Here is a 9,854-nt window from a genome sequence, read left to right on the forward strand (position 1 = left end):
TCTGCCCTGCCCCTCCTACCACGCTCATGTACCACTGGGTCGCGGGTCTGCCCACCTTGCGGGTGCGGGTGGCGGCTCCGCTCCGCCCCCTCTCCAATTGGGGTCACGCGGTCACCACGCTGGCGAGCCGCTGGGCCTGCTCCGGGCACTGGCGGCGGCCCGGTTCCTCCCCTCTGGCTCTACGACAAATTGAGGAGACTCGGTTGTCTGTGCCTCACCCCCCCTACCAGGAGACCAACTCCTGACTTCATTTTAGTGTGCCTGTGCTATTCATGAAATTTCCCTTCTGAAATACATTGAGAAACCCAAAACCATAAATCCTAATTTTATAATGACCTCAGTAGACCCTGCCAGAAGTCAACCCCATTGATCTTTTTTTTTTCCTTGAGGTATTTCTAAATTCAATTCATTCCCTTTGTTTCCACGTGTTTATTCTCAAGGTTAACACACCTATTGTGGTTCTACAAGTTAGTTGATCATTCATTAAGGACAATTTCAAAGACACCCCTGTGACCCTGCTATGTTATTGATTCATATTTCACTGCTCATTACTATCTACAACCTAACAAGACCAGAGGGTCACGGTCCAATGAGCCCTTAGCCTCACTAAGGGTTAATGATCCTAGGAAGATCTTGTTCCTGTTTTACTACATTCCAGAGAATTTACAGGGAACTGGAAAGTTACAAAGTAATTTATGGCCTGCTTCCTGCATCCTTACATTCTGGCCCTTTTCTGTCTCCTTAGTCTTCTTTGTCCTGTTCACCAGTCGTTTCCAAGTTGTTTGTTCTTTATTTTAACAGTGATATTTTTTTCCTTTAGAGACTGAGCGTTCTCTCTGTATCTCTAAATTTCTATCTAATTCCTGTGTCTGCTTTTTCTCAGTTGCCTTCAGTTCAAAAGAATCCCCATGCCAGAGTAACACATTCTGGGTGGCATACTCAGAACCTCTTCAGGAACTTGAGCTGCTTTGAGGATTACAATGTAGTGGGTTAAAGTAGAACCCGGCTGATATTTAAATAAGCAAATTTCTAGAAGAAAGCCCATTATGGATTCCAGACAAGTGACACTAAGGAACCTTCAGAGATGTCTGTCTCTTCTATTTAGTGGCAGAGGGGTTCCATGGAGAGAAAACTGCACAAGGCAACTGGTGTTTTGGTCCCAATTTCCACTCATCCAGATATTCAAATAATTTGTCAATAAAATGAGCTTAGTGCCTTTAATACACATTTTCCTTTTCAGAAGTTAAGATCCTGAACCAGATCATCTCCTGCAATTCTAACAATGATACAAAATTAAAGCAGAGCTGCACAAGGCTTACCTCCTACCGTGAAGAATTCCTGCTTTGAATGATTTATGAAGAGTTTTGGATGCAGGGGTATTTTGATATTGACTTAAAGGATTCTCCCTCCCTGAGGAGTTCATTAATTCAAGGATCACAGCAAAGAGGAGAATTGAGAGTCCTGTGGAAGGGGGATCTTGGCCGAGGGCTGGAAGAGCAGCCGGCCCAAGAACCCAAGGTTCACAAAGGGACCATGGGGTGCTTGTTAGTCCATAAATGGCTTAAGACCAATTTATTTCTTGCTTCAATGTTTCCTTTCTCTGAAATCAAGAGCCCTAATGCATCTCAATAGTCTCAAAGTAGTCATTTGCCTTCATTTCAAAGAGCAGTCATTTGCCACCTGCAGGTTTGTATTAACATAAAGGATGCAGACAGCTTGTTGTTCTAGAAAAAAGAAAGAAAAAAAAAAAAACCTCTCTGTAGCTTAAGGCAATTAGACATTCTGCTTAAGAAAGGCACAATTAATTGACTGCAGAAAATAAACTGACATTCTGCTCCAACAGTCCTGTTGAAGGGGAATAATCTTGAATGGGTTTGTAACCGGTGCATTTACACAATTTTTGTTGTTTTTAAGCATTCAAGTGAGTTTTGAAAGGCCAGAGGCTGTATGGTAATTAAAAAAATTGCTGAAGGAAGATGTTAAACATTGACACAAATGCATATTGTCCTTGTCCTGTGTTTATCATATTCAAACCGATGCTACTGATTCCTTAAGGAATATTAAACTAGGAAGCATCGAGCTTCATTTTCACAATTGTTTCATTTTGCGAATCATCTTTTAACAGAAACTTTCTGTGTTTGACCTTCATCAACATGTTGCTGATGGGACAGATTTAAAAGAAAGCTGTTGTTTAAACAAATCTGGACTCCGCTCACTGGGTGGCTGGCCTGGAAAAGACCTGGAGGAGTTAGTGGGAGAGACAGTGACAAGGAGTACAGGATTAATAAAACCCTGGGAACAGAGCAGTGGCCTTGGAACTCAGATGTCATAGGTTCAAGTCCCTTCTGGGTGGCACAGGCTGATCAGATAATTTATTGTTCAGACCAGGGCATTTGTGAAAGCCAAAGGGGGTGTTTTTTTGGACGGGTGCCAAAACAGAACAAAAAAAATTGGACATTTCTAAGCAAATTTGTCTCTTGCAGCTTTGTGACTTTGGAAAGACACTTGACTTTATAAAAATACAAAGAAAAGCCACCATAAAAGCAACGGTGAGAGAGCTTTTCAAAATGGAGTTTGGAAGGCCATTAAGGAAACAGGATTCACACACGCCTCCAGCTGCTGCCTGGGAAGTTTTGTGACCTTCACCTTCCATTGCGGTCATCTGGACGGACCAAATTCCCATGTATCCAGAGACTCAAGTTCTATGTCAAGAAGTTATTGGATTATTGTTTTATGGACATTTTCACTATGTATATGCATTTTTTTCCTAATCTTTAACCAGTCACATTATCCCTCTCAGCATTGCCCTTGTTTCTCAATAATTGATAGAAGTTTCCAAGAGAAGGGAATTTTTCCTGCTTTGCCAATAACTCAGCACTGCTTGCCTATATATGCTCCCACTTTCCTTTCCTCCTTCAGAATGCCTACTATGTGCTATCTGAATCTGTCTCCTGAATTGCAATTCCTAAGACTCCCAAATAAAGTTCTTTTACAGTCTCAAAGCTTGAGTTAATCAACATTTCTTAGCTTTACAAGGAAGACAACAAGATCTTGCATTACTAATTATGGAGATACACATAAAAGTATGTTGCTAACTATGAAACATAATTAAAATGTGAAGTTCTATCATATTTGATAAAGGAAAACTAAGTGCATGACTTGCAAGGGACATACTGAATATACCAATGGCCAATGGCCAAACTATATATCAAAATAGAACTTTAACCCACAACTGCCTAGAAAATTTAATCTTATCTACGATAAGCAGCTCGATAAGTCAGCCTAGGGGCCGGGGTTGTGGCTCAGTGGTGGAGCACTTGCCTAGCACAGGTAGCACATGTGAGGCACGATCCTCAGTGCCACATAAAAATAAAAATAAATAAATAAAATAAAGATATTGTGCCCATCTACTATATATATATATATTTTTTTTCTTTTTTTTTTAAGAAGTCATCCTGCTATAAACCAGTCTTGCCAGAGTGCTAATAGTGACAGCATTAAACAATAGGTAAACAACAACTTCTGTCACAACTGGCCCAAAATGTCCAAAACTTGATTAATAAATGACATTTCCCTATTCCTCCACCACACTCTGGCTCTCTGATTCCAGAGTCCTAGCCAAAGGCCTGGCTTCAGAAGAACGGTTCCAACCCACCAGGCCTGGCCACTTGCCCCCAAAGACCAAATATGAAAAATTGATGGTGAGATAAGAAAGGAGCTTATTCTCAGTGTGGCTACACTGGGAAGACATATCTAAGCGTCAACAAGAGCTTTGGGGTTGTACTCAACGAACAAAGGCAAGAGTTGAAGGCATTTGCACAGCTAGCAGTCTTAGTGAGGCCATGATCTAGTTGATCATTAACCCGGAACTGGTCACACAGAGTCCGTTTGGTGCCAGGGAAGGGAGGCAGTTGCAGTTTTCATCTCAAGATGTTTATCTAAATCAGACCTGCGATCCTGGAATTTAACATAAACTGAGAGGAAGAATAATTCAGAAAAGAACAGGTCAGAGAGAGACAAAATGGAGTTAATTAGGTAGCCTGCCCACAGCTTCCCATGACAACAGCTCCATTCAGGCCACACTGAGGTCATCCCTCCCTTTTTCCCCCCCATGAAGCCTTCCCACTCCTCTGCTGCCTTGAGTCTCAGCCAACACAGGGATAGGTAGCTGATTCTTCTGTTACAGCAGCTTAGAATGAATAGCCTTTGTTTTTCTCATTTAGTTGGTCTTCATTTATTTCCATACTTGATAGTTTTATTTAGGACCTGGGTTACACCATATTGGATGGGGCTTTTGCTGTTATCTTGGAATTGTCAATACCATCTTCAAGCCAAGTGCTTAGTGCTAAGTAAATCCATAGGACTAATGAAGAGGCAATCCGACAGTTCCTGCTGCTATCATTATGTTAGCATTCCCTACAGCCTAAAAAAGAGTAGAAATAGTTCCAACGTAGTAGAGTCGCCCTAGAGGAAGAGTACAGAGGCTTCTCAAGCAAGGATATTTGCATATTCTGTGATGCAAGTAAACTCCGCAAAAATAAGCAGAACTTGAGCCTTCTCATTGGTATACTTAGAGTTGCCCTCTGGGTAAGTTTCCCAGCACACAAGGCACTGAGGGTGGTGGTCAGAAAAGGTTATGCTGGGAGAAGTCATTTCACCTTGGGTGCATGATTATTCAGAAGAAAGACTATGTGTCCTAACTTACCTACTCCCCTTGCTCCTGAGTGTACAAATTCTGGCCAATGGCTATGCAAAGTCTGCAGTTCACAGATCCTGCAGGACCTCCTTCCCTACAGAGGTTTTGGGTTTCCCTCTGTAGTCCTTCCCACCCCTTCTCCAATGCTAGAGGATACAGAAGCAAAGTGGGAAGGAGGACCCCTTGGTCATATCCACATTGCGCAATGAGAGAGCATTGAATTGAATGTGAAATTGAAACTTTTCATTGTATTGGATGAGGCTAGCTTTCTAATACCTGAGCTGACAAAGCAGCTCTGTCTGAGATATCATCAAGTAACAAAAAATAGGTGCTCAGCAGGTATTATTTCAATAATGCTGAGTTGTTTAGTACATTCAGATTTCCACACGCTCAATTTTCTTAAAATGGGGGTACGATTTTCTGTTGTGCAGAATATCTATAAACTGGGGGAAACACCAGATTAAGGCAAACACACCCAAAAAAGGTACCAGTAACTGAAAATGGCTCATTTTAAACTTCAGCCTCGTACAGCATGTAAGATCTTATACTAGTAGGATATCCTATTTCCAGATTTCTGGTTGTGTGATTGATTATATAGAATAATGTGTCATTGATTATATAGAATAATGAGGCCAATAAGTAACTTTTACAGGAAAATTATTTTAATCTTTTCAAGTAGGCAGCTTCTATCTTCAAACTTTTCACTACATTTTTTAATGTTTGACAAAATTTATGCACATATATATAGTGATATAGAAAGTTGGAATTGGAATCGCAACTTTCTAAGCATGAATAAACTAAGAAACTGATTTGTTTTACATAATTTGAAATCTTTGAATTCAAATGTAAAGGGATGGCTTTCACCATGTTTTATTTTGTGATAGATACTGACACCTACTGGCAATACTGGGTATTACATGCTCAATATGTTTTAGTCTTGGGTTTAGAGGCACCAAGTGGGGAGATCCTGGCATCAGGTGGGTGAAAGTGTATTAAGTGGGAAATGGAGACCCAAGGAGGAGAAGAGATCTAAGGAAGAGAGCCATGAGGTAAGTTCTTGAGTACTATAGGATAATTCATTCCAGAACTTCTTTGCTAATTTTAAGCCCTTCCTCTCCTTGAGTTTCTCATCTTGCCTTCTAAGAATTTTTTTACATTGGGTGCACAGTTCCATTTTCAAGTTAGACTTTGGAAAGGAAACATTCCAAAGCTACCTCAAACAAAAGTGCCCCTGCATCCTTTTCTGGGTGCTCTTGTGATACCTGATCAGCATGATTATTATTATTTGAGTGCTTACATGTCCTAAGTGTTTTATAAGTGGGCAGACCCTGGCTACCTGAATGCAAATACTAGCTCTTCCACTTGCAAGTTTTATGTCTTTGATTAAGTGACTTAATCTCTCTTTCCTTATCTCTAAATGGAGATGGCAATAATGTCTTCCATACAGAGTTCTTGAGAGATTTTATAGAGTTCACGTAAGTAATGGGCCCCAAACAGTGCCAGGCACATCCTAAGTGCTAACCAAATGTCAGTTTTGTTAGCTTATTTTATCTGTATGTTCTCTTGGCAAGAACTATGTTATTTGGGTACTCCTGGCTACAAAGGAGCATGAGAAGTATGTCTCTAACTTTTCCAGACTCTAAAGTAAAAGGCAACAAGGGAGAAGAGAGCTGGGGTTGACTGTTGGGTCAGCCAGAGATAGGACAAATTGTTTGATCAGGTTAAATACTTTCTAAGTGGTAGTGCCACCATTCACACCAGGTAGCCTAGCTTCTGGCATCCTGAAGTCCCTGTTAAGTTAATACCATCCTGAATATTCTCCATTTGCGCCTTCACATTTCCTATCCTGATGTGGGTTCTAGAAGCCTATTTTTCTAGAATTGTAGTACACAGGCCTCAGGATTCCCATTGAATTCAACCAGTGCTATTGGAGGATGGGAGGAGACAGAAGCCAGGTATTCCCTCTCCTGCTCTGCCAGCTTCTGGGATAGCCAGAGTTCATGTTCCTCTATTGAAGGGCTGCCAGGTAGTCCCTCTCCTACCAGTGTCCGTGACCATCCAATGGCTTTCTGCTATGGATAGTCCCTAAGAGGTCACCACTCTGTGTTGATTCTCTCAAACTTGACACAATATACCGTCTGTATGTGATCAGAATCCTGACTGATATTAAGGACTGACAGTTACACAGAGCCCCATAAAATGATTTTGTTAGTAGTCTTCAGATCTTATTTTATTGAAATTTCAACTTTTTTTTTATTTTGTTTTTGGTACTGGGGATTAAATTCAGGGGCACTCTACCACTGAGCTACATCCCCAGTCCTTTTTATTTTTTGAGACGCGGTCTTGATAAGTTGCTGAGGTTGGCCTCAAATTTGTGTTTCTCCTACTTAAGCCTCCAGAGTAGCAGAGATTACACCGCCTGCACTTGACTTGACCTATACCCTTGCCCCCTACATCTTTCTGGTACCATATGTTCTCATATTGACATGCTCCATCAGCATAGATATAGTCACTTTGCTTTAGAATGAGAAAATCTTACATGGTTAAGTTTGTAAAGTTGATTTTCATGGTTTATCAATATGGTCCTGCTTTATCCAAGTTCCTGTTCTTTTTTTTTTTTTTTTTCCCTAGTACCGGGGTTTGAACTCAGGGGCATTTGACCACTGAGCCACATCCTCAGCCCTATTTTGTACTTTATTTACAGACTGGGTCTCACTGAGTTGCTTAGTGCCTCGCTTTTGCTGAGGCTGGCTTTGAATTCCTGTCTCAGTCTCCCGAGCCGCTGGGATTACAGGCGTGAACCACCGTGCCTGGCTGAGTTCCTATTCTTACTAACCAGAAGTCCAACTTCTTTGTCTTTTCTCTTTATCTTGTATTGTTTGCCCAATACAGCTTGTGTGTGTGTGTGTGTGTGTGTATTTGTTGTTGTTGTTGTTGTTGTTGTTGATGGTGGTGGTAGTGGTGTTGTTGTGTTGGACACAATATCTTTACTTATTTATTTTTATGCAGTGCTGAGGATCTAACCCAGTGTACCAGACCTGTAAGGAAGGTGCTCTATCACTGAACTACAGCCCTAGTCCCCCCAATATAACTTTTAATAGTTTCTGTTTCTTCATTTGTCTGGGTGAAGTTCACCTAGCATCTCCAAGTCTTCACTATTTCTCCTTTTTCCATTCTTCTCTCTCTTTCCATAGTTCCTGCTTCTCCTCTTCCTGTTTTTCTGACTTACATCTGGAGCAAAGTAGCACTACAAAACTACTTTGCCTGTTAGTCATTGGCAAATCAGCAGGGCACATGAAATATAGAATAGACTTTATTGTATTTTATTTTAAAGTATTAGAATTTTAATAGAATAAGTCTTAAGTAAAGTAAATGTTACGGAACTCTGAAATACCATCCCATGGAGAGGAGACTATTCTGCTCATCATAAAAGTCATTTTGTTTTTATTGTGGCAAAAGACATGTAACATAAAATTTACCACTTTAGCCACGGCCAAGTGGATAGCTCTTTGGTATTAAGCACATTCACATTGTTAGGTACCATCACCACCATCTCTCTCCAGACCTTTTTCATCTTTCCTAACTGGATCTCTGACCCATTAAATACTAACCCCTCAATGCACTCCTCACCAGCCCTGATAAACACCATTCTATATATATATGCTTTTTTTTAAGCTTTATTTGATGAGAGTACAGATGCAATAGCACTTTAATAGCAACAAGCACACATGGTACCTGCATCTTTCTTTCTAAATACAATGTTTCAATGAAAGAAACCAAGAGTCTTTGGAGAAATAGCTGATTCCTGGGGTGGGGAAAAGAAAGTACAAGAGGAACCTGAAGAACATCTCATAGGGCCAGAAAATGAGGATGGGTTCAAAAAACCGATGGTAGCATGTTATAAGGACTCAGAAGCAAGATTGAAAACATTTCTGCTGCTCAAATACGGAATAGTTTGAACAACAAAATGAAAAACAATGATTATAACCTACAGAATATCCTAAATATTTATGAGTCTACTTTATGAATAAATAAATGAATGAATAATAGCTGTACTTAACAGTAAATTCCAATTAATAAATAGAGAAGGAATGATGGGAATAAAATAATCAACATTTAGAAACAACACAGTAATACTTGATTTGGGCAGGATCATCAATGGATATTTAAAACAGTGGTAGACAGTTTGATAAGAAATAGGATATTTGTATAGTCCCAAATATCTCCCTGAAAAATGCCTATTATTATTATTATTATTATTATTATTACTATTTTAGTTTTATTGATTTTATTTTTTAAATACATGACAGCAGAATGTATTACATTCTTATTATACACATAGAGTACAATTTTTCATATCTTTGTATGTAGAGTATGTTCACGCCAATTCATGCCTTTATACATGTAAAAATATGGAATGCTTCATGAATTTGCGTGTCACCCTTGCACAGGGGCCATGCTAATCTCTGTATCATTCCAATTTTAGTATATATGCTGCTGAAGCGAGCACAACACCATTCTACTTTCTGATTCTATAATTTTGACAGAGTAGCCTTATTTTGTCCTGTCCTACAAGCTCAGGATCCTTGCAGGTGAGTTTTAAGTGCTACATGCTGTCCTGTGTCCATGGGTAGACACACTCATTCATGGGTGGACCTACTGCTGGTGGGCAGTGAGCTGCCTGCCTACAGCAAGGCTGTGATGAACCTCAGCAACCATCTATAAAGATGCCAAAGGAGGGGCTGGGGATATAGTTCAGTTGGTAGAGTGCTTGCCTCGCATGCACAAGGCCCTGGGTTTGATCCCCAGCACCAAAAAAAAAAAAAGCCAAAGAAGGGGGGAAGGTAAATTATAGGACATTCACACCTCACCCCTGCAAACTGCCTTCTGAAGCATTAATTTTCTGATCCCACTTAAAGGATACTTGGACTAAGGAATGTGAGATGTGGTCATCGAAAACACATTAGTTGAGCTATTGTAGCCAGTCTGTCCATCCCTGAGTTACTGGCAGTTAAAACCAGGTTTGAACATAATAATATTAGTGAAATCTACCCTTTTGATTAAAGCAAGTGTTGGATGGCAGCAAGGGTGGGCAGGGCGGTGTTCTCTATGCCAAAAATTACAATCGGAAAGCCTGTAGGCCAGACTCAGTTCAGAG

The 9,854-nt window shown here is 40.3% G+C and overlaps 1 non-coding gene across 1 annotated transcript; it reads right to left on the minus strand.

The window, feature by feature from the left end:
• Positions 1 to 9,102: 9,102 nt before the first annotated feature.
• On the minus strand, positions 9,103 to 9,206 carry LOC125616443. Its single transcript, XR_007347073.1, has one exon. It is a non-coding gene; the product is annotated as a U6 spliceosomal RNA (small nuclear RNA).
• Between the last annotated feature and the right edge of the window lie 648 nt (positions 9,207 to 9,854).

This window comes from Marmota marmota, unplaced genomic scaffold (genome assembly GCF_001458135.2).
Source record: "Marmota marmota marmota unplaced genomic scaffold, marMar, whole genome shotgun sequence".
Classification (NCBI taxonomy): domain Eukaryota; kingdom Metazoa; phylum Chordata; class Mammalia; order Rodentia; family Sciuridae; genus Marmota; species Marmota marmota.